Source organism: Crocodylus siamensis, chromosome 12, assembly GCF_052110815.1.
Source record: "Crocodylus siamensis isolate JL-2025a chromosome 12, ASM5211081v1, whole genome shotgun sequence".
In the NCBI taxonomy this organism is placed as follows: Eukaryota; Metazoa; Chordata; order Crocodylia; family Crocodylidae; genus Crocodylus; species Crocodylus siamensis.
In genome coordinates this window covers 9,515,401-9,543,166 of record NC_143406.1, presented here as the reverse complement: position 1 = coordinate 9,543,166, position 27,766 = coordinate 9,515,401, and the positions used below count along the sequence as shown (strand labels likewise).

Genomic DNA, 27,766 nt, shown 5'->3' with positions numbered 1-27,766 from the left:
CGCTCGCCTTCTCTTACTCAGGCTGAACAGGCTGAGTTCCCAGAGTCTCCCCTCATAGGGCCCATCCTCCAGGCCCCTAATTATACAGGTGGCTGTTCTTTGTACCCTCTCAAGCTTGTCCGCATCCTTCCCAAAGTGTGGTGCCCAGACCTGGATGCAGGACTCCAGCTGTGGCCTCACCAATGCCAAACAGAGAGGGAGAAGCACATCCCTGGATCTACTGGCAACACGTCGGCTGATGCACACCACGGTTCTCTCTGTCCTGCTGGCAGCCTCATCACACTGTCATCTCATGTTCATCTTCCAGTCAACAGTGACCCCCAAGTCCTGTTCAGATGCTGTGCCAGCCAGTGTACTGCGTCCCATCATGTCATTACAGTGAAGGGTCTTCCTACCCACGTGAAGAACCCTGCACTTCTCCCTGTTGAACCTCATCCAGTTCTGTTCTGCCCATAAAACCAGTCTGTCGAGGTCATCCTGGATCTTTACCTTAGCCTCTGATGTGCTCATGTTTCCCCACAGCATAGCGTCACCTGCAAACTTAATCACTGAACTTTCCACCCCCCTCATCCAAGTCATTAATAAATTCATTAAAGAGCACGGGTCCAAGCACAGATCCCTGGGGGACACCACTGGCGATGGCCCTCCAGGATGAGGCCATCTCATTGATTACACCTCTCTGGGATTGGCCCATAAGCCAGGTGTCCACCCATTCTCACTGTAGACTGGTTCAGCCCAGTACCCTCTAGTTTAGTTCTGGGACAGAAGTTCAATAAACTGATTTAACCAGAATTTAAAAGTCTGAAATTATATCCAGCCAGGTTTCATCTTAAACTGGTTTCAGCCATTTTGAAAGCGGTTTATGTGCACTGAACTTCTAGCTTAAGTACAGACCAGCAAAAAAAAGCCCACGGCTGAATTGATTCAGTCTTTGCAGCTTAGTCTAAAATGCAGAGAGATTAAACTGAAAAAGAATTAAAAAGACATTAACTTTTGATTCAAAAAATGCAGCCACATGCCTGCAGTGGCTCAGGTCAGAAGCCAGGGGATACAAAAGCAGGGATCTCTGGCATACAGCCAGCATGGGCTGTGTGCTTGCTTCCTCTTCCTGCTGACCCTGAGGTCTCTGGGCATTGCAGCCCAGAATCACAGCAGTAGGACACTGCAGGGTTGCTCATCACTTCTTTCTGCTTCCAGGTGCCTCTGGGGTTTGCAGTCCACAGTAGCAGCCAGCAGTAAATTTTTAGCAGGGCAGGGCAGTTCTGTACTCAGGGAAAGGAAAGTTTAACCCCCATCGCTGACCCCAGCCCCCAGCCAGGATTTGCCTGGGGGAAGGGGCAGTCCCCCCACCAAAATAAAACAAACCCTTCTTTGCTAGAGCAGACAGCACAGCACACCCTGTGGCTGGAAAGCATGCTGGGGGACTGCGATTTAAAAAACCTGAACTAGGAAGGGGTCTGGGACAGAAGTTTCGTGAAACGTTTGACCCAAAAATCAGTTAAGTCTGATACTATATTCAACCAGGTTTACCTTAAACCAGTTTCAGCCATTTTGAAACGGGTTTACGTACACTGAACTTCCATTCTGTTACAGGTTTAAACCAGTTTCCGATCACTTAAGCTGGTTTACGTGAAACTTCTGTCCCTAACCCTGCTGCGTTACAGATTTGAACTGGTTTCCAATCACTTAGACCTCTGCTTCCCAGACTAAAGGCTTTCCTTCCTCTTATAGACTTGTGAAATCTAGGCTAGGGGCAGAAGTTGCACAAAAGCAGGTATATCTAGACTCCACAAGATCCAGGATTTCTAATGAGAATAAGGCTTCAGGTCATAGGGGTGAGGTGGTATCAGATGCTATTTCTGTGGATAAGTACGGTAGTAAGGAGGGTTTTGATGTACTGACAGAAGTGCTATTTATGAAAGAGCAATAGTAATTGCAAGAGATTCAGTGACTGAAAGACGGAGGAAGATGGTCAACGGGGGAAAAAAATATCTCTCTTGGCCATGTCCTGAAGTCATGGTCTCTTTTTAGACATAGAGATGTTGGAGTGGGCCACATTCTCTGGCTAGACCAGAAGTGAAATTCAAACAGCAAGACTCACAGCCCTCCCCAGTACTTCGGATTCTCTTTCTGGCTGCCAATTCTGGAGCATTTGAGTTTAGCTTCCCTCCATAACAGGCACTCCTTTGTATCCCTGTGTTTAACACAACAGGCTTGGTTCAACTCAGACAGGTGTGATCTGGCTTGTCATATCAGTCACAGTTACAATCTTAAAGCAAAGCGGGCCATCAAGTGCTGCCTGCACTGACACTCCATCCTGTAGGCCAGGGGCGGGCAATTATTTTGGCTGCCAGGCCACTGAACGAGTTTTGGTGAGCTGTTCAGGGTCGCATACACAAGTGTTTCAGGAGACATTTTAACAAGTTGTAGATGACAAACAAATCGTATACTAAAAAAAACAAACTTGTGCTTTAACATTTTAATCTCATTAAAAATATATATATTTTTGTCCTCACTTGTGTATATAAAGGCAATTGCATAACAGCTCAACATAAAACCTTACTCTTGTATATTGGGGGGCAGGGGGGGGGCTGCCCATGCACTAGGTCCTGACAGCCAGCTGGGGATGGTGGGAGGGACGTGGGGGGCAGGGGGCATATGTAGCAGAGCTCACCCAGTGCTGTACAGATGTGGTCTGCACCCCACCACCTAGCCCGCAGCTGCCCCAGCAGCACTCCACATGTGACCAAACCCCATCTGCTCCTGCCCAGGGCAGTCCATGTACTCTGGCTTATAACCCACCGAGGATCCCAGCCCACACACATAGCTTCCTGGCAGGGCTGTTCCTGGTACAATTGCAGCGGCCCAGGTACTGCTTCCCCCCACCCACCTCCAGTGGGTCCTCTTCCTGCCCCTGCTGTGCCACTCTGGGCAGCCTGTAGCACAGGTACGGGTAGCAGCCATGGGGATGCATGCTGGGCACGTGTCCAGCCAGGCATGGGGAAAGCTGCATCCAGGCAGCTCCTGCCTCGAGCCACTTTCTACCCACTTGGCCATCTGCAAGTGGCTGCTCATTGCATATTGCCTACCCCTGCTGTAGACAGAGGCTAAAACCCAATACACTTGTGACCCCAAAAAACATTCAAACTCAGGTTGCTCAGGAATGAAGAGCTAGTCTCACTGCAGGATCCATTTGGTTTAAAACAAATAATGGAGTTCTCAGAGCACTAGCACCAGTTCCCTTTCAAACGAGGTTTACTATTGAGGCAGCACTGATTGAAAACAGCTTGTTTCCCTCTGCAAAGCTGGGATAACTTCTGTTGCTTCATGACAATGTTCCTGCAGAAACTGAGACATATTAGTCAGTCATAACCCACGACAGGAAGGGGAGGGCTGCCTAGCAGGTGATATCCAAGAAAGCCTCTTTTGTAAGAGTCCTTGCTTATCTCTTCCTTCCCACCTGCAAGTCAAGCAGTTAACCAGAAATCATCCTTTCCACTGCTGACTTGGTATGAGGCAGCAGCCAGAAATAAGGTTTCTAGCATGCGCCAACACAGTTCCAGACATCCCAAGGTCAGGGTGCAGACGGACTCATTTCCCCTTCCAAGGAAACCAAGTCCTTGCATCATAAGTAGTGCTGCTTCATGCCATACCCAGAAGCAATGGGTATGCCTACATGAATGCCTAAAACAAGTACTGCAGCAGCAGCAGCCGCCCTCAAAAGCCCTGCTAAGCAGAAAGAGAGCTTAACCACTAGTTCCCCTTCTGTAAAAAGTAGGGCAATGCATTAAGGGACTTGAGCAAGGCCACACAACAAGTCAGTGGTACAGCCAGGATTAGCACACAGCTGTTCCTGGCTCCCAGCCCTCTGCTCAGCCCACTAAACACAGCTCCCTGGGGCAGAGTATTGCTGCCAGAACACTACAAGCACCAGCTGGCCAGAGAGATTTGGACCTAAAGACCGATCCGAGGCAAGCTGCAGTCAGGAGACTGAGTGAGCATCTGCTTTACCAGTCAGTACGTGCAATGGTTTGGCTAACACCCCTGACCTGTTCCACATCCCAGCAAGTCAGGTTTTCCACCATTACCAAGACAAATCAGTTATGCGAGTCACATTCCCCTCTAAAATCCATAAGCAAAGGAGGCCAATTTGCAGGTAGCCCCATGGCTCAAAAGGGTGGTAGGAAGCCATGTAGCATTTCAGCTCTAAACCATGCATCCAGACCCAGTGAGTAATTAGCATCTAATGTTTAGCACCATCCTGAGTCCGGTCAGCGACCCATCTGGAGGGCATGCATGTGTGCAGTGGAGCAGAGTCCATGCCCAGTATCCATCTCCCAAACTGAGCAGAGACAACTGCACTGGTTCTCTCACGTAATTCTAAAAGCAATTCTTCCATGTCAATTGAGGAAGTCTGTGCTGGTGCAGACAGGATTATGCAGTTTCCTGAACCGTCAGTATAGCCATTTCAGCACCACGCCCTCGAGATGCATCTGAATTTATGATGCCATCTAAACTGGAGCCTCTGGTCCATCAACAACTAGCAAACTCAGGGTACTCCCAGCACATATCAGCTGGCACTAGACTATGCATGCTTGTTCATTAACTACACAGGCTCATCTTGAAATTGCACCAGAGCTACATTAAAGTTTCAGTGCCCATGCTACCAGAGGTTCTAGCTACGCATGTGGAAAAAGACTAATTAAAGCACTACTAATCAGGAAGGAAACTGGGACCACGTAAATCCCTTGCAAGAGAAATGAATGTTTCAGAGACTTAATATTGGGACGAAGGAAACTGAGCTTAAAAAAAAAAAAAAGGAAGCAGAGACAAGCTTCTGCAAGTGAGACTATTCCTCCCTACTGCTGTCAAGCCAGAGACATAGGAACTGTTAGTACTTCTATACCTGCTTTTTTCTCCAGCCACTGGGCACCAGGTGCAAAAATATTAGGATTATTTGAAGGTGAATTCTCATGTCTAAAGTTACAAAGAAGAATTGCCAGCAGATTCACATCCAAGCACAGACAGTATGGGTACATGAATTAGCAAGGGTCACAGAAGAAGGTTAGCCGAGGATTGGGCTGTTGCCAAATGAAGATCGATCATCAGGCAAGAGCAGATAATAAAGACAAAAAGCCTCATCCACACCAGCGGTTTGCAGCTTCCTTTCACTACCAGCTATCCAAATGCCAGTAGCTGCCATGCAGATGAGCCTCAGCTATGACCAACTCCCTGCATCACAGCTCCAGCAGTATGCTAGTGTGTGCAGAGCCAAGGTCTGCCACCAACAGCATCAGACGAAGAGGAAAAAGTCCGTTTGACCTAATGTACCGTCTACTGTACTAAAGCATTAAAGGTAGTAAAGACCTTGATGGTGGCAGATATATGAAGTGATGAATGCAATGTCTTAAGATAATATCTAGCAAGAGAGCCAAGGAGCATAGATCATCACATGGAGATGCAAACAAAGTGAAAAGAGCTGGGGATGGGACTTTTGTTCAAGTTCCCAAATTTTAGACCTCACCTCATTGCCATTCATGGCAGACTTCTGCAGCCTTGTGGACTGGCAAAGAGGTTGCAGAGTCTGGAAGCAGGAGAAAGCAAGGCCTCCTAAACAGCCAAGCTAGTTCAAAGAGAACCTTGATTCAAGTCTGAAGAAAAGATGGCAGGGGGACATAAAGGCATTGCACAAGTCCTTGTGCGGCTTCAGCCCCACCCCAACTTTCAACTGTCCTAAGCTTAAAGCTGTTTTTAGCACCCATGTGAAAAGGGGTTGGTATTTTACCGGGAGTCAGTGAAGGCTCAGAGAGGTCTGAAGACATGGCCAAGACCACAGGAATAGCTGTGGCAGAGGAGGGAATTAATTGCTACCACCAGAGATGCCAGCTCAGCCATCACCCACAAAGCCGACTAAGAGTGCTGGTCCCTAAGGGCGCCTATACACGTGCAGCGAGACTGCTCCGATATGCTGTAATTACAGCCCGTTGGAGAAGACTTGATTAATCAAGTCTGCTGGAGCGTGGTAATTACCTCATTCCAGCAGACCCTAGCATCACATGCATCAGCATCCCCGCGCTGAAAAATGGCAGCGGGGTGCTTTAACTAAGCCCTAAGGGGCTGGTTCAATCTCAGCCTCACTGTCTCCTTTACCTCCAGCAAAGGGAATGAACTTTTTTGCTTCCCACAGCCATAGCTCAGCCGTGAACCGTGCCAAATGCACTCATACCTTTTAGTCACAATATCAGATCAGCGGTGTTTGCAGAATGTGTGCGCTTAGCTACCTCGTATCAGCCTGGCCAGCAAAATGAGATTACGGCCTAACCGCCTGTTTGCCAAACAGTATTATAGCTCTACCGTATTTGGGTCTTTTGGCTTGCATGAGGCATGCTGCGCTGAGTAAATACGTTCATCCATAAAACCAGGAGAAAAACCTTCCATAGTATCCAGTGCGAAGACCTAGATGGAGCATAGTTCACAGAGCTAACGTAAGAATGGGAGTCAGGCCCCATGCTTGCCAATCTTTTGGCTGTACCTCCTCCTTAAGTCATGTAATCAAGTAAACAGTTTAACAAGTGACAGATACCTGCCTACTTCCCAGACTGCAGAAAAGCTGCTTGCACAGAGAAGGGCTTATACATTCATCCTGTAGTCATACCTTTTGCAAAGGAATCAAAGCCAGTGGTGCTCATCCTTTCGGCCCCAAGCACAATGCAAGTGGCGTGCACCTAACCACGAGTGCCAGGGATCAGGACCCATGCCACCCTGTGCGCCCGGCCCCACAAGGCTCCTGATTAAAGCCATTTACAAACACACCCTTCTTCACACCCTCTCCCACGAGGCAAGCCTCTCCATTTCACCAAGTGAGAAGCGCTTGGACATCAAGTGACGTTCCTGTAGTCACGGACTGTAAGTCGGTGATGTTACTAGGATGTTTGACTGCTCTTCCGGGCAATACAAGTCACATGCCCATATCCTCTGAGCAACTTCACTCTTCTCTGCTCTTCTGGACTTACCGGGTGCAAAGCCACGTGCAGTGGAAAGGCTGCATTCTTTTGCTCACAGTCATCGCTTCAGACGCCCACAAGATCTCCCTTACCTCTCCGAGCTGGACTGCCAGGAAACAAAAACCCTTTCGGTTACTGACAGAAAACAGCATTACCAGAACCACAGGTCAGGGCAACAAGGCGGCTAGCAGATGAGTAGTGTCCAGATGCAAGGAATATCCGTCAGATATTTGCAGGAAGGGGCAACACAATTACTTACTTGAACTAGCTGAAGAGTTGCATGATTTGCCTTGATCTGTTCGTACTTGCTGGACATGGCAAAACGAAAGGAAGTATGTTTTAGGCCGAACAGACGCATGCAAGATGACAAATGTTTGCAAGAACAAATGGGCTGCATACACACCCAGAAACAGGGGGTGGGGGCAAGAGAAGGGAACGGCATGCAGCATTATGGTGACTCAGCAAGAACGGGATGGGAGAAAGAATACAAGGCATGACTCGGTGTTGAGCTTCAGAGCGGTAAGCCACCTTCACTGGGGGATGCTGGAGGGAGTGTGTGGGACAGGAAAGGCGGTCTTGCGGTTGGGATGCTGCACTGGAGATCTGGCCTCGAATCCCAGCTATGCTACAGGTTCTGGTGTAACCTTAGGCAAAGTGCTTACTCAGGATAACTTCCCAACCTCCCACAATAGTCATTTGCATTTATGAGACAGGTGGGGACATACAGATAGCCTGTTGTTGAGGCTCTCATTCTCCCCTCCCCACAAAATAGCTACAGATTTTTTTGCCATTTGCTCCAACTAATCATTTAATAACATGGAAGGTTTAAATGCAAAAATTGGCAGAGCCGTCCTGCAGACCAGTGACAGCCAAGTACAGGTTGGTAGCTGGCCAACACCTATTATAATCCTCTTCACTGGCCCCCGCCCCTAGATCTGATGTCCAAGTTTCAGCCAAGAGCAGACAACAAGCCATTCACCCAGCAGGCGCCCACATCCACGTGAACTGGATGCTGCTGTAGCACCAGACACTAAAGACGCAGCAAGGCCTGGAGGTTGGTCTGTCACCAGGACTGGGTCCAGGAGCAAAGTAACTGCTAGCAGAGTCTCTCACTAGAGCTCATACCTTGGCTACACGGTTCAACTCCAAAACGACTGTTCAATTCCTCCAAACCCCTATGTGAACACACTTATTTTGGCTTCAGGGTAGCTAAAATACATCCATAATGGTCTTAATGTTTCTACAGGGGTTTCCACCAGTCTAAGAAGCTGAACCAAGCCAAAGGGATTTCCTTAGACAGGGCCCAGCAGCAGACTTAAAAGGAGGTGCCTCCCTCTCCCCAACGGTTGCTTTAAAAAAAAAGAATTGCATTTATCGCATTTTTCCTGGCATGATAGATGGCTCCCTGACCCCACCATCACCTCAAGTCACTCTATTTATAGCCGATAAGTGTTAAGTGAGCTGTTGAAGGCAGCAGCATCCATTAAGGAGACAGGGCATCCATAGCAGCCCACACAGTGGCTGCTGAACCCGATAAGGCTAACAGACAGACATCCAGCAGAATAAAAAACCTGCCCGAGAGCCTAAGGAACGCAAGCAGCTCTCACTCGGACCACGCTTTACACACACTCAGCAAGTCAAAGGTGGGACAGGCAAAATTCAAGTATCACTCCCCAGTCAGGGTCCAGTTCCAAAAAATCATGTTGCAAACAAACAATGCGTAGTCATTTGTCACCAGGGGTGTGTTGCTTCCCCAGCAGTCTGTTTGCTGCTTAAGCTTTGCTTCCTGCAAAAAAGATACCAAGATAGATATCTCTGCAGCAATCACAGCCCCTGTGCCTTGGTGACTATTTCAAATTAAGATCTAAATTGCACTTAAACCAGGAATGAATCCCAAGCCAGAGAATCCGTCCGGGAGGAAAGACTAGAAGGAAAGAAAAAGAAAAAAAAAAAAAAAATGATGATACCCCTAGATAGGCTGAAAGTGGCCAGCAGGTTTCACGCTTTATGCTACCCCATAAATAAATGATGATTGTAAGTTATCAAGTAGCTCAACCTTGTCTCAAAGTCAAACGCGAGGGCTCTGCTGAAAGCAACTCCCAAAAATCTTTATCATATCAATGGCAAAAACAATAGCACTCTCACATGTGCTACTTGGGTGCCTAAACAATTAATTGGGTTGGGCTGCAATACCCAGAGAACAGAACCCCATGGCGCGCTTATCAAAAAAGTGAATAACGGCTTTCTGAAAACTCCCTACTTTCCGTCCAAATTATCCACCACCTTGTCCATATTATGAGGCTGCACTGCTTTCCCAACACCAGCCACGACAGAGCCACACATGGTATGGACACCAGTCCACCAGTCTACAATTACCTTATGCCTCACACTAGAGTCATGTGCCCTTTCCCATTTCTCATACTGGAATAAACTCCACCTTAAAGGCAATTTTACACCAGTGGAAGTGTGCCCGCACTGGGGATTGCATTGATATGGTTTTGCTTATCAAAGTATCACACCTCTGATCAAAAACTACACCAGGAGAGCTGCCGAGTCGCAGGAATACCTCCTAACCCCATTCACAGCCACATCGCCACAGAAGCAAGCCAAGGAGGGAACCTGTGCACAGAAGACCGAACCCAGAAGCCAATCTGAGCCTCCTTCAACAATAAGGATTTGGACAGTAACCACGATTATTGCACTGCACAGCACAAAACAGCAAGAAAAATCATCATTTTCAATAAATGTACAGGGACAGAGAACATCCCGATTTGCAGTCACTTTGGTGGAGCAAGTTGGTTCATACCTAAGCAGCGCAGCAGGGCGATTTAAAGCCCATCAGTGCCTTGTAGCAAGTCTGGAGTTCACCAAAACCGTGGCAGGTAGGTTGATGCAGACTGGAAGCAGTGAAGTACCTAGTACTGAGCACAGAAATAGATAGGCCTGGACAAGAGGAACACCACATGTGAAGAAAAACCCTGGATTCACTGCACAATGGTTAGAAGCATGGGTTGCCTATCGATGTGCTCATTCCTATTCCAATTAGAACAGATCTGATTAATTGAGTCCGCTCCACATTCTAATTAGAGCGCTCCGGCATTGCTTCTCCCTGACATGTGTTAAAGCCCTGCACATTTCAAAATGGCCATGGGGGCACTTTAGCTAAACCTCATTGAGTGAGCTGTAGATAAAGCACCCATGGCCATTTTGAAATGCGTGGGGGGTTAACACACGTGCCAGCGAGCCTTTTTTTTATTAGAGCAGCTGTCTGGGAACTGCTCCAATTAAAACGGCCCACCCCCAAGCATGCTTATAGGCAGCCATGTATTCTGGTTTCCTTCTCTGTATCACATTGGACACAGCAAAATTTTCCTAGCACCTGTAATAAAGGAACATCTGTTTACTGGATAGTCCCCAACATCTGCACCTAAACAGTGGCACTTGCCACTCAGCTCCACCTTGCCCAAATAGCTACTAGAGCAGGGGCGGGAAATTATTTTGGGAAGAGGGCTGCTTACTGAGTTTCAGCAAGCTGTCAAGGGCCACATGACAGGCAGCCCAGGCAGGTAAAAGTTAATTTTCAAAATTTTTTAGGGGCCCCACGGGCTAGATAGAATGGCCTGGCGGGCCACATCTGTCCCCTGGGCCACATTTTGTCCACCCCTGTACTAGAGTCTGACTTTAGTGAAGTCCACCTGCCACCAGCACAACATGCGCTTGCTCCGTTTCATTTAAAAAGCAGCTAGTAGCAAGCTTGCTATGCATCTCCCCGGCAACCAAATTCTGTTAACAATACTGAGAAGGGAAAAACTTAAGAATTACTATTAATTTATACTAGCGCACACCGCCATCTACCAAGTGTGAAGCAAGACTGCTTCCCACTCCAACCTACAACCCCCTCCAAGAGGGGAAACCCTCAAACTTAAGTGGGCAGCATGAAGAAGTTCACCTGAAAGCAGAAGAGGAATGGTACCATCTTCACCGCTTGCAAGATTGTGTTGTTGCATCAAGGCAAACTGACGGGAAGGGGAAGGGTCTTTATGGACTACGTCATCAATTTAAGAAGTGCTGTGCCTCGTCTCCCCTAGCTTTTAGCATCAAGAGAACTACTCTGATATAAAGGGAGAAATGGGAAGAGGTTTTACAGTGAAGGCATCCAAGAGAAACGGAAGGGAATGTGGATATTGCAGTATGGACTGTGCAGGGCCTTGAAGCTGGGGGAAGGCACCTGAACCTAATGAGCTATAGGACAAGAAGTTAGTGAACAATGCTAGCTCAGTTTTCTGACTAAGGACCATCTATACCAAGGAATAGTAGTGTGCCCTGCTTGAGTTCATTTTGCAGCACTCTCACTTTTAACTACACTATTCAATGCTCAGATTTGTGTGGTTTGCACATTCATTTGCAAACAGAGAAATCAGGTAACACCTGCAAGCTGCCAAGTGAACCAGGGATCTTAGATGCCATCCCAATGCCACCCTGGGGATGCACCAGAGATTTTGACTCAGCTGAACATTAGAAAAGCTTGTGGTTTTGTATCCCAGCACAGTAGCACTCATTCAGTCTCAGCTTTTAACCGGAAAAAAAAAAAAAAGGGTTTCAAGACTTCCTGTTCTGGTTTAAGTGTAATGGATGAGTATTAGTTTGACAGCTCAGCATGATTTCCCCTTCAAAACATCTTGAAACCCACATAGCTACCAGCATCTCAAGGCACTTAGCTTCATCAGTGGATCTTATCAATACAAAGCTTACTGAATGTAGATTGCAAGATCCCATCCACCCACAATACCAGTTCCAAGACATGGTCTGACAGAGCAAAGCTTTCTAAGACATTAATGGAACAGGCTAGCTTGTTTCAAGCTAAAGTCACGTTACAGGAGTTTGCCTCGATTCCCCCCACTCCCCATGTCCTAGCATGGGTTCCTGAACCTCTCCTAGTGTGGACTGCACTTAAGGATACCATCTACTGGATACTCTACTGGCCCCCCACATGCTAGCTGTGGCAGCTACGGACATTGTTCACATGGAGCAATAACACTAGGGAAGCATTTTGCTGCTTAAGACAATGCAGTAGCTGGAAATGAGTCAGCACCTTGACACCAGGCAGCTCTCCAAAGACCACTGACAAGAACTTCACAGGCCAGGATTTAGGAACCTAGTGCGCAGACAGACACTTACTCATTTAATATCCCATGAGCATTATGCAACTTCTTTGGGAAGCAGCAACCAGCTGGCGTCTAACCCATGTCCCACATCAGCACCCGACAGGGCCCTGCCCGGGTAGGACTTGTATGTCCCATTATTCATCTGTCAGTATAAGAAGCAAAGCCATCCATTTCAGTCAGCCTTGGACCCTGGTCTTAAGCTACATCTCTAATAGCAATTCTGGATGCAGACAACAATGATGCCTGCCAAGACACCAGAGCATCTGCACACCCACAAACATCTGGGGGCGCCACTGCAGCCACTATGCTGGCAGAGCCCCAATGCGGCTGCCAGAAGTGGGCGTGCAAGGGTCTACAGCAGCCTTGTGCTGGACAGTGCCAGAAGCCACCTTGCACTTGAGTGAGGATGCAAAACTCAGAGGGGGATGGGGGTTGCTGCCAGAGACAGGCTTTCAGTGTAGACACGCTCAGAGCCCTCCCAGCAGAACCTAGGAGCGTGAACCCGTGCACATGACCTGGGTCCGAAACTGCCTCTAACGCCAGCAGAGTAGCTGCCGCCGACAAGCTGCTGGAGCATGGGCACATCCGCACATTTCTGGCAGCGCAGTTAACGCACAGGAGCTGCAACGGAGTGACCCAAGCATGAAGTTCGCTCTAGGAGGGCACCAGCTGCTGACTGGACAGCAGCAGCCTTGTCCTATTTCAAGGTTTCAGACCCAGAGAGGGGGGTTGAGCATAAGGTGTTGCTGGAGAGAGTGGGGACTAGATCTGTCTGAGGGCTGTTTGCACTGAGCCAATATCACAAATTCAGGCACATCTTTCTTCACTCGAGCCATGCTACTGTCTCACTATAATACCAGTGCAAGCCAGCCTACAGCCTTACTACGATTCTGTGAATTACCCAATGCAACCCCCTGCTGTCGACACACTGCATCAGCACAACATACCTGATGCCTTGCTGGGGCAGTTGCACTGGAATAGTTTCACTGACACACCAGCCCAGATTTCTTCCTCTGCTTGAACTCTTGCTGATGCTGAACTGAGTCAGGAAATATCTACACTGCAATTCCAAGGTGCGAATGCAACTCAGACGGACACACTGTCGTAAGCTAGGTCAAACTGGCTAACTTGGGTACAAACAGCAGCGTAGTCACAACTGCAGAAGCTGCAGGGGTATGGAAAAGAAACAAAAGTCAGCCTAGCATCCTGGGTAGATACCCAGACAGTCAACCCATGCTAAGCTCCATGCTGCTGTAGCTACACCTTTGCACTACCATGTTGGTACGGCCTCAGTTAGTTTCTGGCAAGGATGGGAATGAAGTGCGCGCTGCTTTTATTCCAGCAAATGGGCAAGGCTATTTTATAGCCTAGCTCAGCATTTCAAGGCAACCACTTCTGAACATCTTTGTCAACTTCTCACCATCCTCGGAATAAGAGCTTCTGATGCTAAAGGCTGTAGACAGGCACCGAGCAGGTGGCTCATCCTACCAGCCTACTGCATGTGCTCATCTAGGCCTTGCAGTACCCACTCACACCGCCACTACATGCGACGAGAAGCTGTTAGTAGTAACACTAATAGCTTTGGTACCTCCTGCAAAAGTGATTTAACAGCATCACAGGCATCACCGGCTAAGTTTACAAGACCAAGCCAGACCTCCCCACAAGTAGCTCATATCTCCACAAGGAGACAACAGGGACACTGTTCTCCACTGCCATGCTTCACTGCACTCGGGAAACCCTTAGAGAAGTGTGAGACGACCCACAACACACTGTGGTGTTACAGCACAGGCCAAGGAAACCCCCCCCCCAGAGACAAAACTATGATTCTTTCAAAATGAAGGCTTGGCAGCTATAAAGCTACAATAAACTTGAACACGTGGTTTTGGTTCCTTTCCCACAAATGGTTATGGGGAGGTGCTGAACAAGTCCATCCCTCTGGACTGCAAGTCTAACCCTCTTGAAATGCAGATACCCCTGGCGTGCTACTTGGACTCCAGCATTAAGCTCTGAAATGCAAACATAAAAACATCCTGAAACTAACCCAAGGATCCTCAGCTTACATGGAAAATTCAGCAGATTATATAACACTGGTTAGCTTCCCAGCAGGCAACAAGTTGCTTATCACTCTGTAAGATTTCAGGAGATTCAGTGCACTAATTGGCTTAGCCCCTCTAAGTGCAAAGCGAAAGCCTTGGTTGATCCGTGACCAGTCCCTTTTGAAAAAGGCACCGCTTACTCTTTTTCTAGAGGCAGGTGCGTGTGTGCAGGCCACAGAAAATAAGACTAGCTGTGGGCGCCTGCATCCGAAGTCACCCGACTCCACGCAATGTCAGCACACCGCAGCAAATGAGTTCCCGGCACAACTTAGAAGTGTCCAGTGAGTTTACAAAGAAACCCCAATCACGTTAGAGTGCACTTAAATAACCGCTAAGGAGGAAAGGAGACTACGCAACAAAAGAAAAGCCTGCTGGGCCGATGTACTGCAACAGCACAATGCCCCCCAGAGGAAAGCTGCGAGTAAAAATTTCACTATTACCTCTGACTGCAACAGCAAAGCAAAGCGATGGGGTAACAGGAGAGGGAGGATTACAGCTCGAGGCATCAGTCATCTGGATGCAGGCAGACAATCCAAGGCGTCTGAGCCGAGGGAGCAGGCCAGTGTTTAGAGGCAGCTTTGTCCTGACGGGGTCCCCCCTTGTGCCAATATTAAGTTCCTCTTAAAGGTGCCACCTACCTTCCACCACCCTCAGTCTCGTTCTCAGTCTTCACACCAAGATGGTTCTGTTCACAAGGGCTCCTCTCCCTCCCACCTCCACCTGCCAGCCCTGCTCTCATGCTACAGTCCCAAGTGCCCACAACACACGACAGCCCCTGGAGTCTGCCCGCAGCCTGCAAGGCCATCACCCAATCGGGGGAGCAAGCAGCTTCTTGCAATCAGGCACAGCGAGAACAGCCAGAGATCCCTCTTCCCTTCTACACCTCCACCACTGCCAGGAAGCAGCAGCTTGGATTTCCCCCGCTGCAGAGCTGCCGGTTGGCATTTAAACACTTAATGTCATCTGAGCCTGCAAGCGCTATGGGCAAGAGGGCACTGATAGCGGACATGTGTTTAGATGCAGACGTGCCAATGGCATCCAGGGGTGTTGACTGACCAATGGGCAGGAACCAAAGGATCGATCCCTTCAAAGAGCACCGGGACGTGGAATACCTGCTGCTTTCAGCCCGTCTACTGGGAGATGCCCGCCTGGTACAGAATAAGGAGCCCCTGTCAAAGGCACTTGCAGGCAGGTCCAGAGATCACTACACCCCAAAACCCCTGACAAACCCCCCAGTGCCCTGCACAAGGGCACCCTCCAAACCACGTTTGTCTTCCAAGCCCGGTGCTGCCACAGCGCACAGCCTTTGCCCCCCTCAACCATTTCCTTGCATCCTAGTCTCTCGAGGCTGCCGATAAAAAAAAAGCAGGGATCCAAGATGGGCCCCGCGGCTCCTCGCCGGGCAGCAGCAGCCCCACCTCGGCCTCGCCCGCACAGGAGGGGGGGCGCGGCTGCCCCAAGCACCCCATAGGCAAGGGCAGGGCTGTGCCCATGTCGGGGGGGTGGGGGCGGGCAGGATTTGGACTGGGACTAAACTCCTGCACTGGGGGGTGGGGACGGGACAGGACAGGACTGGACTGGGACTAAACTCCTGCACTCCAGGGTGGGGGGGGGGGAAAAAAAAACACACTGGGACTAAACTCCTGCACTCCGGGGGGGGAGGGGGGATTGGGACTAAACTCCTGCACTCCCGGGGGGGGGGCGGGATTGGGACTAAACTCCTGCACTCCGGGGGGGGGCGGGGATTGGGACTAAACTCCTGCACTCCCGGGGGGGGGGCGGGGATTGGGACTAAACTCCTGCACTCCGGGGGGGGGGCGGGGATTGGGACTAAACTCCTGCACTCCGGGGGGGGGGGGGGGGGCGGGGATTGGGACTAAACTCCTGCACTCCGGGGGGGGGGGGGGAATTGGGACTAAACTCCTGCACTCCGGGGGGGGGGCGGGGATTGGGACTAAACTCCTGCACTCCAGGGGGGGGGGCAGGGATTGGGACTAAACTCCTGCACTCCGGGGGGGGGGGCAGGGATTGGGACTAAACTCCTGCACTCCAGGGGGGGGGGCAGGGATTGGGACTAAACTCCTGCACTCCGGGGGGGGGGGCAGGGATTGGGACTAAACTCCTGCACTCCGGGGGGGGGGGCAGGGATTGGGACTAAACTCCTGCACTCCCGGGGGGGGGGGGCAGGGATTGGGACTAAACTCCTGCACTCCCGGGGGGGGGGCAGGGATTGGGACTAAACTCCTGCACTCCCGGAGGGGGGGGGGGATTGGGACTAAACTCCTGCACTCCCGGGGGGGGGGGGGGATTGGGACTAAACTCCTGCACTCCCGGGGGGGGGGCGGGGATTGGGACTAAACTCCTGCACTCCCGGGGGGGGGGGGGATTGGGACTAAACTCCTGCACTCCCGGAGGGGGGGGGGGATTGGGACTAAACTCCTGCACTCCCGGAGGGGGGGGGGATTGGGACTAAACTCCTGCACTCCCGGAGGGGGGGGGGGATTGGGACTAAACTCCTGCACTCCCGGAGGGGGGGGGGGGGATTGGGACTAAACTCCTGCACTCCCGGAGGGGGGGGGGGGATTGGGACTAAACTCCTGCACTCCCGGAGGGGGGGGGGGGGATTGGGACTAAACTCCTGCACTCCCGGAGGGGGGGGGGGGATTGGGACTAAACTCCTGCACTCCCGGGGGGGGGGGCGGGATTGGGACTAAACTCCTGCACTCCCGGGGGGGGGGGGGGAGGGATTGGGACTAAACTCCTCCACTCCCGGAGGCGGGGGGGGGTGGGATTGGGACTAAACTCCTCCACTCCCGGAGGCGGGGGGGGGTGGGATTGGGACTAAACTCCTCCACTCCCGGAGGCGGGGGGGGGGTGGGATTGGGACTAAACTCCTCCACTCCCGGAGGCGGGGGGGGGGTGGGATTGGGACTAAACTCCTCCACTCCCGGAGGCGGGGGGGGGTGGGATTGAGACTAAACTCCTCCACTCCCGGAGGGGGGGGGGATTGGGACTAAACTCCTCCACTCCCGGAGGGGGGGGGGGGATTGGGACTAAACTCCTCCACTCCCGGAGGGGGGGGGGGGATTGGGACTAAACTCCTCCACTCCCGGAGGGGAATCCTACAAAGCTGCCAGATTCCCCATCCCAGAAAAAGTTTCGCACCCGAGGGCCCGAGCAGGAGCTGCAGAGCCCAGGGGTCGGCGGGGCTCGGGGGCCCCCGGAGCAGACAGCTGCAGGGGCGAGAAGTGATCCACGGGCGGGCCCCCCCCCCGCCGCCGCCGCCGCCGCCGCCGCCGCCTACCTGGCTCCTAGCGCCGCGACTCCGCAGCCCGGAGCATGGCAGCGGCGAGCCGGGCTCCGCTCCCGGCCCGGGCCCCTCGCGCTGCGCCGCCTCCAGCCGAGCCGGGCCGAGCCGAGCCGAGCCGCGCTCCCTGCCTCCTGCCGGGCGCCAGACGCCAAGAGCCGAGCCCGGCGCATCACATGGCCCAAATAACTCCCAGCTGCGGCTGTGCGCCTCCCCGCCGCAGCTCCGCCCCTCGCGGGGCGGGGCGTCCCCGGGCCCCGCCTCAGACCGGCGGCGACGTTGGGGCCGGGGGCTCGGCGGTGGGAATGGCAGAGGAGTCCCTCAAGAGTCATCGCGAGGGTGTTTAATTATGGTAATAATGATGGCAGCGGCGGCAACAACAATGCGAGTAATGAGTAGTGTTGCCAGTAGCTGGAGGGAAGTGATTATTCCTCTCTAGTCAGCCCCACCTCCAGGTTTGGGCCCCCCACAGAAAGGATGCGGAGGGGCTGGAGAGAGGCCTGCCCCGGGCAGCACAAATGGCCGGGGAGCTGGGGCAGGCACAGGAGGAGAGGCTGAGGGAAGTGGACTGGTTTAGTCTGGAGAAGAGAAGACCCAGCGGGGATTTAATAGCAGCGGTCAACTCCCGAAAGGGTGGCGCAGAGGGGACGGAGCTGGGCTGGTCTCAGTGGGGGCAGATGACAACAAGGAGCAACGGGCTCAAGCTGCAGCAAGGGAAATCTAGGTTGGAGATTAGGAGAAGCTTTCCCCTGCGGAGGGTATTAAAGTCTACCTGTGGACTCCCCATCCTTGGAGGTTTAAGACCCGGCTAGACAAAGCCTTGGCTGGGATGATGTAGGTGGTGCTGGTCCTGCTTTGAGCAGGGGGTTGGACTAGATCTGAGGTCCCTTCAACCCTCATTTTCTATGGTGATAATAATGATGATTGCAGTGATAGTATTCATCATCTAGTGGTTCTCTTCACCCACTTTCTGGTCTCTCTGGCCATGCTGACAAGCTGTTCTTAGCAATCTAGCCGGGCAGAGGTCAGGTTTTACACACGGGAGAGCTGTGAGTCTCCCTTAATCACAGGACTCCAAGAGCTGGGCCTTTCAGAGCCATGCCAAAGACGGGGAGACTCCAGTCCCGACTCTGAGCTGGCAGCACTGGGAGATAAAATTCCACTTGTATGTGTCCTTCCCCCCACCGCGAAGAGATGCCTGGCTGTCTTAAGTGCTCAGAGGATTTCAAAACACCAGTGAGTGTTTCACTACTTGGAATCTTTGTTTCCTTTCTTGCAAGGATAAAAACACTTCCCCTTTTGAATTAGGTTGAATTTCAGAGCCTCCCAACGCAGTGTTTGCATGATAAATACTCCAGGGCACTGCGTATTTGTTTGATGGCTTTAGAAAGAAGCAGGACAAATCACAAAATAAATCATGTAAACAAATATATTGGTTGCAACCTCCCCCTGCCTCCCGCAAAAAAACCCCAAACCTCAGCCTGGGGACAAACTTGACCTGACAATGTCTCTTGAAGACGGCTCTTTTTTTTATCATTTTGTGGCAATTGGTCTGCTGTGGCCACACCACTTGGAGCTGTGAACTTGCAAGTTGTCATAAATTAAGCAGCAGTATTGAATGGGATACCTCCCAGGACCAGCTAAGTGCTGCAGGAAGTGGTATGAATGATTCAGGAGGTGGCACTGTGCCATCTGAGTCAGTATTGAACCAATGCCCCACCAGGCTGCCGAAGGTATTGTTTTTCTGGATTAGACATTACCATCAGGCCTTGACTGCTGCTGATCGTTCGAAATCCTTCTTTTTCAAACGAAGAGCCAGGCCAGTTTTTGTGCCACAATGAAATGCAACGGACTTAATTCTCACCGGCACTTAGGCAGGGCCCTAATTTTAAATGAGAGGCCAGCTCAAACTGTGTAATTGCATTCTTCTTCCTTAAATGCTATTTTAATTAGCTGTGATCCACCCTACTTTCTCTCCTGTGTATTATTACTATGCTCTTTTTAGGGACAGCTGAAACTCAGTCATGCGGAAAGGTATTTGAGTACGTGTATCCCACTGGGAAAGGTGCTTTGCTTTGTTTTTTTAAGTAGGATAACTAATAAACTGTAGGGTGGCCTGTTGTTTAATATGGACCCCAGCTCTCCACGCCTGGTAGCTGTCTCTCAGTAAAAACTACAGAGCCTTGTCTTTGTTAGGATTTTATAGTAGAATGGCCAGCCTGTGTGGTTTGCCCGTTGTAAAAAGCCCACAAAGCCCAAACATTATGCAAAGACGTCACCATCTGAGTAACTTTGCTCTGGCAAGTAATCCTGTAGTACCTAGTGGGATAGCTCACGTCTCCAGTTACTCATGTGTCAGTCTTTGTAGGACCAGGGCATTAGTTTGTTAAGCGTGTTTGCAGAGGAAGGTTGCTGTATGCCAGCTATTGTGGTTCTTTAAAAAGTGCATTAGCATTACATTAAGGTTATTACTGTAGCTGACCAGAAACACCAGGGAATTTATAGCTACAGCACAAAGTCCTTTTTTTAGCACGCTACACAGGAGGAGGGAAATGGGAGAAACTAACATTAAATAAATATGTGTTTAGGGTGGCAATTTGAAAACCACTTTGCTCTGACCTAATTCTGCTCCCGTTTAAATCATTGGGAGTTTTCCACTAATTCCAAGGGGAGCAGTAAGAACTTTTGTCCAGGCCTGCTCATGTGCTGCCAGACCCTGCAGGTCCATCCTAGGCCGAAAACGGGAGAAGTGTTGCCAGAAGGAAGGAGTAGGGGGTGCAGGATTGTCCCCTGGGTAAGGGCTTCAGGGTTGCCCACCCACGCCGTTACTGCCTGCTGTGTGTATCCTTCTTTGTGTGGGGAACACGTCCCTGCTGGAGCTAGACAAACACTCAAGTAGACTCGTCATCCAGAAAGGGGCAGCTACACCACTGTCTGACTGCTTGGGAAAGGTGTTGGAGTAGGATCTAGGTCTGGTGTTTGTCCATAGGGAGCATGTGGCCGGCAGCAGCACAAATGTCTGCCCTGGTATTGTGTGCCTCAAGCCAGCCTGTTGGTCCCTTCCAGATACAGCACGGAGAGGTCTTTGTTGGCCATTTGTTCAGTGTCAGGACTCTGCCGATGAGGGACCATTGCTGCTGGTGTTCACTTGGAGACCACTGAACTATTGAATACATGCAGCCAAAAGGCCATTAGGATATTAAAACTGGCCTGGGGTCAAACTGATGACCCAAAGATGAAATCTCTGTAGACCCCTATCCACTGCCGGAGGTGTCAAGTTCCCTCCCTGAGAAAGTTAACAAATTGCCAGTCTGATTTATTGATGCTCAGAGGAGGGGGTTGGGATATTTCCTTGCTCGCAGAAACCTTATGCTGTGTATCCGGCACGTCCTGGGGACTTGTTCCATGGCAACGTAGTGCTGGAGCACCATGGCAGGGAACCTGGCGCCCGTGTGAATGCAAAGCTCTTGCCAACAAGAGCATTACTGGTCAGCTTGAGATGCAAGTAACCGTGACACTTTCCTGGGTCTGGAGCTGTGGGGGCCCCCACTAGGCTAAGCTACATGATATCTCCAGGGTAGCAGCGGAGGTCCTCCAGTGTGGTGGGGCTCATACCTTACCATCTGCCCGAAGCCCCTGGAAGTCGAACCCTAGCTGTGGCTATCGCACAGAGATTTGAAAGAGGATGGCCACAAGCACCTCCAGCCAAGCTATGCTACGGATCAGTGTGAGATGTGTGCTGTCTTTTGTAGCTGCAGAGTTGGAGGACCTTGTCACCAATGCTTTCAAGAAAGAAGGTGAGAGGCAAGGATTTCTTAGGGCGATATCTTTTATTGGACCGACTGCGTAAGTGGGATGGTTAGACAAGTTTTCAAATGCCAAACGTCCTTCTCCAGGTTAGAAGTCAGCCAGATGGGTGAACTCTATAGGAAAGATGGTGTTAGCATGCCTGTGAAGTCGACTGTAGTGCTATATGCAGTAATAAAAGCTCGCCTCCCACCACTGGGGATGCTTACTCCTTGACGGTCTAGGTGTTATAGCTGAAGTAATGAGGCTTAACGTGGAAAAAGAGGTTAGACACCCAGCAAGAGAATGATGACAGCAGAAGACAGAAAGAGCATATACTGGGTGTTTGTAAAAAAGACTTAATCTGCCCCAATCCCACTGACTCTCCTCACCCTTCTGTCTGCTGGGGAATGGGAAAATAAAAAACAGGAGCTGAAATCTAGTCTGGCTGCTTCTGGCAGCTGAGATGTGGGGATCACGTTCAGCTAAACCACACAGTGGGGCATGCAGCACGAACAGCATCAAAATGTCAAGACAGATATCTGAGTTTGAATCTGTTTCTCCCCCAGCAAGGGGTCAGGGTCAGACCAGATGGAGAGGCCAAGCTAGCACAAGCTATACAGGGAGTGGGGAGAGCAGGGGGCCTTTCGTGACATATGGGCCAAATGCATCCCAGATATAACCTGGGTAACCCCAGTGGCACTACACCGAGAAAGCCTATGACCCTTTGAGTACAGAACTACACAACTTCAGGCAGCTTGAGTCAGAAAAGAGAAACAGCAAAGGAAATGATTTCACCCCACCTCTTCCTAGTAACAATGAACCCTGTGCTGAAACATTAAAAAGTGACGGCTGGTTTTAGGTGTTCAGCTAGCGACAACTTAACAGGGTCTGGTTTTCAGAGGGCAAGTGATATCAGGCGCCCAAAATCACTCTTTAAAGTTTAGGCCCATTGATGTCAAAGGACAGACAGGCACAGAGAATTGGGAACCTAGCTCATCCACTGACTTTCTGTGACCTTTTAACAGTCTGTGCCTTTGTTACTTTGGGAGCAAACTATTGCAGTGCAAGAAGCTTACCCTTAAATCTTCTCAGAAACTTAAACTGGTGCATTATGCACTCACTTATCTTGCCAAGAGCACATTACATCCCTGGGAAGTAAAGAAGTATTATTATTTTCTAACTGAGGGATTAAGTGACTTGTCCAAGGTCAGGTACAAGGTGCCTGTGCCAGACTGGGAGCTGAACAGAATTCTCTCGAGTCCCAAGTTGGCTTTTTAATAGCCATTAAGCCATCTGGTCTCCCAGTCAAACAAGGCAACCCCTCAGAAACCCTAAAGGGAATGCAAATGCTCAGCCATGCGGCACCAGTTTGGGTACAGAAGAGGGCTGTTGTCCCATCACCTGGGTGCAGAAGATAAGTCCCTACTCCCTGGAGAAGCTCCCCTTCCAGAGTGATGTACCATGGTGCCTCCAACCTGACCCCTGTGGATCCCCCTATTCATTGTACATGGCCTCTGTTCATGGAAAGCATTCAAAAGACTGCCATAGTGCGAACAAGTGTCCTGCTCTGTGGACAGTATGAGCTGAATTTCTTCTCTCTGCACTGCTGCAGCCACCTTGAGGTATAAAAGGGCTACACTGACATGTAACACACCAACAGGATCTGCCACCCAGTTCCCCAGGGATATAGGGCACCTCATTGATACATCCAGGGTTCAAATTATGGGGGGAGCTTGGAGGGGCTGAGCCCCTCCCCCCCATAAGACGTAAGAGCCTCCCTGTAAGATTTGAAAATCATAACTTGGGGGGTCTCCAGTTTTATTAGGGCACCATGATAGGCAGTCCATTTTTTATTTTTTTTTGCAGACCCCCCAAGAGTCAAAACGTCATTTGAACCCTAGACACATCTGGTAACACAAGGGTTGGAAACCTACCCAAAGCTGCTAAGTAACTGCAGACTCAGTATGTTAACTTCCTTGGCAAGGGGGAAGCTTTCTATAGAGCTTATCGTTGGAGTCTAGTTCCTTTTGATTAAGTTTGACCTTATGCAGCACACATAGGCTTTATTTTGCACAAGGCAGGAATGCCTCCTCCTTTTCCCCGTGTCACTAGTAGGAACATCAGGTCCCCTGTTGTCAGATTTCAAGGGAACACAGACCTGTGAAGGGGTTTATCACTCTGCACTGCCTTGGCGCCAAAAGCTTCATTTCCTTGTTCTGAGGGGTGTTTCACAGCCTTGGACATTTTTTCCCTGTAGCCTCCAGGGTGCAAAGGTCTCCTGCTTCCAACTGCAAGAAACCTTTATTTTGGATTAACAGTGGGGGATACCCAGGGCATTCTGTTCCACAGGGGCTTGGCCAGAGTGATGAATGCGGGGTCATTAAAGGACCAAAATCTGATTTGTTCATTTGAGTGCACCTGAGTGTACCTCGCAACTTGTTGGTGAGTTCTTGCTGGTGAGATTTAGCAAAAATCCAACGCTAGTCATTCATTACAGACATAAGGGCCAAATGGCGGGGTGATTGGGGCTGGCAGGTTGGTGACTGCACAGGCTGGAAACAGGGCTCTGGCTGTTGTACTCTGAGATCAGATCCATGATCTGGGATCAGCTGGGGTTGATCTTGGCTTTGTAGCTTCTTGTTTGCCAGATGAGATTCCAGTTTTTACCGACTCGTGTCCCAGTTTAATTCCTTAAAATTGAACTCTTTTGGTTGTCAAGGAGCATAAAGATGATGAATTCTTTGCAAGAGGCCCAAACCCACACATGCACCCTTCTCTAAAACTCTGTCTCAAAGCTGCAGATAGCAGTGAAAGAGAGGGGAATGAGAGAACCAACAAAATCTACTGACTATGGACCACACAAGAACCCTTCACTATCTGTGTTGAAGTCCTTGGTGCCCCTTGGTTGAGGAGTGATCTCTGGCTGAGGACTAATAAGGCCTTTTGCAACTCTCACCATGATGAACAAAAAGCTAATTGTTTTACAAATTACTATTCATTGGAGGTGTCTGCCTTTAAGAACCTTAAAATAACCTGGTTTCACAATGGGGTTTGCCCCTGCCTTTTAAGATATTTCCCCATTTTCTACAAAGCAAGATGAAGATCCAAAATCACTAGTCACTTCTGAGGCATGGAAACATGCCTGTTAGATGTCCTTTTCTCCCCTGGTGGACTTACTCCCTCAGGAGCAGATTGGGCAATTGCTGCTAAAGGAAATCCTATTCTTCCCTTTGCTATTCAGTCCAGAGGCTGAACAGTCCAGCAGTCACGCAGCTTTTTGAAGGGAGCCAGATATCTCACATCCTATGCTCCTCGCCTGTCTGGGGACCGCTGCGGTACCCCCAGGGGAGTGAAGCAGAGCGCTCTGCCCGGAAGTCGGTACGTGCTGCGTGCAGGCTCTGCTTGTGGGAATTTTGTGGCCAGTGTGACAGATAGAGAGAACAATGGGAATCTCTAATGTACTGTCCTGAAGCCAAAGTAACCTAGCACTCTGCCGAACAGTGAGGAGGGAGGCTGTTCAAACAACATCCTGGGGAGGTGGAGCTCCTGCCAAGCCGGCTCCCAGTGCAATCAGCGGGCCCTCAGCAGCTGGAGGATGAGGAGCTGTGATGAAGGGACTGGTGGAGGCTGGGATTCCCCAGCTGGCTTCTTGCAAGAATTATTCTGCCTTTAAGTCATTCTCTTGTCATAGGTTCAAATCCCAGCATTGTCAACCCCAGACTTTTTCTTTCAGAAGGAAGAAACATGAGGCCCCCCTGCCTGTGTAGACCCTTTCAAGCAAAGTCAAGGGGAGAGCTGTTTTCTCCCGACAGATGTTGAAGAGCTTGTGACACTTCTCAGAGAAGTGGAGCTTGGCAGTGATGTTCTTAGCCACCCACCCTAACTGCTTGGGGTGCCTTACGTGAAGCAGCTATTTTGCAGTGGTATTGGATACACAGAGCTTGAAAGCACTTTGGTGCAAAAGCTGCTCTCCACACATCATATATTATTCAACACGGTTCTTATAAGGCCTCTTGGCCACCGGGAGTCCAGTTACACTTGCGGCATGCGCACTGCAGGCACAATACAATGTCCTTCCTCATCCCCCGCTGAGCGCATGTGCCTAAAGCATTTGTCCACTGAAGCTGCTCCCAAAAAAGGGCCATTTAAACCATAAGCAGCTTAAAATATTGTGGTAGCCTAGCCTTACTGGCTGAAAAATGAGCCTTGTTTGCTGTAGACACAGAGCTATGATTTATCTGATTGCAAGGCCATATACCCCAGGCATGGAGTCCAGTAGTTGGTATGAATGGAAACTAGAGAAATGATTCCCAGGCCACAACCCAAACTGCTGGAGAAGATATAGGGAGGTAAAGGAGGTTAAGACAGTAAAGGGCAACTGCGCAGGCTGTATGGGAGCTGCGCTCTTGTGAAGCAAGCGGACGTGGGCCAGCTTATTGTGGCCTTTGCCCCAGCCTAGTCCAAAGGAGTTTAGCTCTAGTCCTCATGCTGCCAGGGACCCTGACAGCAGTAGCTAGTACCGTGTGTTACGGGCCCTGTTGTGCTGTTCATCATCCCCTCTAGAGAACTGAGCGGCGGAAATAGCTGGTTCATTGTGTCTTAATCCCTCTGAGTAAGCAAAGGGCACCCTCTGCCGGAGACAGAGCCGACTTGCCGGCACATTCGTCTTGAGGCCCCAAAGCACCCAGAGAAAGGCCCTACCTCCTTCCAGCTTAGAAAGGCATCCGCAAAAATCGCTTTGCAAGTCAAAACACTGCAGCACGTGGGTGGCTTGTTTAACAGACAATTTGAACATTGTGTCAAAATACTGCTGCTGGGAAATGGAGCGTGGAACAGCATCTGCTTTCAGCAGACAATGGCAGCAGCAAAATGTGCAGGCTTCGCACTCGGAAGACCTTGCCTGCTGCTCTTCCCCCGTGAGGACTTGGGTTGATTTAGCACGTTGAACGCATGCAGGCAGACGACCAGGAACTCGTGAAAATGCTGCTCGCTATTTTTCTAGCTTCATCCATCTAGCCCTTAATTAAACTGTTCATTCCCTCACCAGGTAAATCATTTATTAGAGCCATTTTAGAGAGGGGGAAGCAGAGGCCCTGCCTCCTGCCTTGTGCTCTGACCATGGGACCAGATTCCCTCCAGAGCTGGGAACGGGACTGCGGAGTCCGGCCTTCACATCCGCCCGCTCTCATTCCCTTGCAGCCCTTGGGTGACCCATACAACATTGCTATGAATCAAGAATGCTCCCAGTTGTCCCTTTGAATCCTTGTTCCACAGCGCTTGGGTTTTATTTCTTCCTTATAATACAGCCTCTTGGCTGCGCCCTTTCCCGTGCCGCAGGGTCTCCTGTCTATTCCCAGCCTGTCTGGTTCCCCAGGGTGCCTGTCTGAGAGCCTTCCTCCCTCCCTTTTCGTTTCTTTCTTCCCAAGCTCAGGCTGCCGGGCATCCTGGTGGGCCTGGGGCTGAGTCAGCCTGGCCCCAGCACTTACTGCCTTCTGCTGGGCAAGTGAGCTGAGTTCGTCAGGGCTCAGTGAGACCCCAGTTTCGTTCTGTCACCTCTCCCATTTACGTGAGTCACCCTTCTCTCGATGGCTCGGTGAAGGTGCACTTCCCAAAACACGGTTATCCACAAGGCACTTTACAAGACTGTAAAGTACAGCATGGAAGCGATGCATGGAAAGCTGCCTAGACTAAGGACCAGGGAAAATACAGCAAGGGACATCCCCATCACTTTGTCTCTGCCCCCAGGTCCAGCTTCTCTGATGCAGATTGCTCCTCGGAGCAAACATCGTGAACACAACACTGGGATTGTTTTGCGGTGGGGGAGATGCCTCCACAAGGGAGCCCTGCTAAAGGAAAAAATGAGGCAATGTCTGCTCAGAGCGCCACCAGGACGGGTTTTCTGAAGACATTCTTCTCCAAAGAGCAATTTGTCAAGGGAGATCCGGCTTGTCCTGACGCAGGGAGTACCATCAAGGCACAAGCCTGATGGTGTTTTGCAGCGGGGCTTGCAGAAAAGCCTCATGCTGCAATGCTACAAGCTAAGGTGCCATCTGTCTGGAGGGGTCACAGCTGGAATGAGTTGGATTGGTTAACATTGCACACAGGCAATTTCCTCCGGTGCCTTGTTCCTGGATCACTGTGGTTCCTGAAATCCATCACGTTTTGCCTCTTTGACTCCGCATTTCTCTCCCCCTTTTTATATAGCAGTCGTGCTTTCAGTCATACCACTTGGGTCAAAATCAGTCCATCGCTAAAGAGAGGCATGTGTCTGCAATTCCAGGTCCACCCAGGGCAGCCTCCACTGCTGGCTATGGAGAAGCCAAGGACAGCATTAAAAGAGATGTTTGCCTGGGGAGAGATTAAGATGCTCAGAGAGGTCACAGTGTGTCATCGTGTTGGTTGTAG

General features: G+C 50.5%; 1 protein-coding gene across 1 annotated transcript in view; it reads right to left on the bottom strand.

Annotated features, from left to right (window-relative positions):
* The window catches only part of SPSB1 (splA/ryanodine receptor domain and SOCS box containing 1), a 73,305-nt gene extending 55,530 nt beyond the window's left edge, over nt 1-17,775 (bottom strand). The window contains exon 1 of the mRNA XM_090024317.1: nt 17,570-17,775. The gene's annotated coding sequence lies outside the window, so the exon portion shown is untranslated. The remainder of the gene's footprint in view (nt 1-17,569) is intronic.
* Between the last annotated feature and the right edge of the window lie 9,991 nt (nt 17,776-27,766).